Raw genomic sequence first — 2,481 nt, 5'->3', positions numbered from 1 at the left:
AGAGACTTGTAATCATAATTCAATATATCTGATAATTCACTCATTTGATCTTATCTTCTAATTCCATTGATAAATATTTTGAAACAGATACAATCATATAAAGTATTTAATCTAATATTTTGTTTATGTTTCAAGTTATAATATATATACACATATACATATATAATCATATTTGTTTAATGGTTCGTGAATCGTTGGAACTTGGTCGAGGTTGAATGAATGTATGAACATAGTTTAGAATTCTTGAAATTTAACTTAACAAATATTGCTTATCGTGTCGGAAACATATAAAGATTAAAGTTTAAATTTGGTTGGAAATTTCTGGGTTGTCACACTTGTGTGGATGTTTGGTTGTATGATTCTATTTATTATTTATTCGGGATGAATGTAATAATTTATTTAACAGCTTGCATGTCATGTTTATTATTTATTCGGGATGAATGTAATAATTTATTAAACGACTTGCATGTCGTATTTCTTATTTATTCGGGATGAATGTAATAATTATTAAACGACTTGCATGTCGTATTTCTTTTTCATATTGTATTTGTAGTAGTATAGAAAATAGAATAGTTATTTTGTAAAATAATGCAACCAAGATTGGAATCACGAAAATAATATTCACAAGGCGGCCCGTCCGAGCATTTAATGGAGATGGCGGTTTTAGTGGGAGCCAATTCTCACACAAGGTTATGTCCCTAGTTGACCAAGTTTTTTCGTGTGTTGGCTCACCGGAAAAACGCATAGGACTCGAGGCATACTACCGATAATTGCGTGTCATGATTATTATTGTGTTCTTATTTGTCTATGCCATGCTAGCTAGAAAATTAGTATAGAAACAAAATACAATAATCACTTAAAATGGTTTGGTTAAAATTAGTTTAACAAACGCAATACGCAATACATAATTAGCAAATTTTTTAAAATGGAATAAACTACTTTTGCTAAAAGAAAACAAAACCCCGTTTTAAATGTAAACTTTAAGCTACCCATGAGTAGTACACACATCCGAACCTTCTACCTGTTAGAGTTCGCGATACCCGAGAGTCTTGGGCCAGACTTTAATTGGGTGTTGGGAAGGGTGAGGTGAATTTCGCGATACCAGAGAGTCTTGGGCCAGATTTCACGTATCTTGTGATGACCCGGAAATTTCCGATCAAATTTAAACCTTAATCTTTATATGTTTTCGACACGATAAGCAAAGTCTATAATGTTGAGTCTAAAGACTTTGAACTGCTTTCAAATATGCAATTATCCTTTGACTATTCTCGACGATTCACGAACGAGTGTTGTGATCAGATATATATATAAGAATATAAGTTTATATAATAAATTGAAGTAATAAAATACGACTTAATCAATTAAGTTAATTATGTAAAATATTACACAAGATAAAAGGTTAATATTAGGAATGAAACTATATATATATTTTGTGATATAATTTATGTATAGATAATAATTATTCAATAAAAGTTAATATATATAATAGATATATAAAGATACATATTAGAAAATCCGTATTTATATTATAAAGATAATTATTAATAGTATTATTATTACTACTAATATTATATATCAATAAAACAAATTATTAATATTGAGATCATTAAGAATATTATTATAACTATTAAGTTGTTATCTTGAAATTGTTATTATTAGGATAATTATTATTAATTTTATTATTATGATATTATTATTAATATGATTACAATCATTATTATTATTACTAAAAATTATAACTTTTTATTTTTATTATTATTTTTATCATTTAACTTATTGTTATTAAATTAAACTTATTTTGATATTATTATAATTATTATTATTATTAGTATTTTTATTATTATTAATAATAATATCCATATTATTATTATTATTAACTAATTATTAATATTAATTGAAGATAATTAAAAATCAAAACAATCGTACAATCTGTTTTTAATCGCTATCAACTATTCTGAATATTTGTTTCTGTCTCACACTCTTTTAACAACGAATCTCAAGTATCAATTAGAGCCAAAATCAGTTACATGTACATGGATTACAGCTCATCAGAATGATTAATTGAATGTTTGCTTTTACATGTCCTACTCTTAATTTATAACTATAATTATTATTAGTGTATATACATATTAGGATGATAGGTATTTTCCTTTCATAAAACATCACATTTAACATTGTTCTTCTGTTTCTATTTCCTGATCGAGAACAATGGCTTGCTGCTACCATGGTTTTGTTCTCACCGTTTTCTGTCCAAACTCAACCGTTCAACTACCACTTTCTTTCTTGGTTTTCTTCTTCGTGAAACCCATTTCACCACCTCAGCCATTGCTTGTTCCTGGCTAAATACTTCCTTCATATCTCTGTTTTCGATGATTGCCATCGGACTCTAAACAACCCACCCATATCAACCGAGATTAAAAACCTTCATCGAGCACTCATGATTTGTCACTCTCTCTCATCCTTTTTCTCTCTCTACGAAAC

The sequence above is a fragment of the Rutidosis leptorrhynchoides genome, chromosome 3, assembly GCF_046630445.1.
Source record: "Rutidosis leptorrhynchoides isolate AG116_Rl617_1_P2 chromosome 3, CSIRO_AGI_Rlap_v1, whole genome shotgun sequence".
Taxonomy (NCBI): Eukaryota; Viridiplantae; Streptophyta; class Magnoliopsida; order Asterales; family Asteraceae; genus Rutidosis; species Rutidosis leptorrhynchoides.
Note: the sequence above shows the minus strand (reverse complement) of the source record.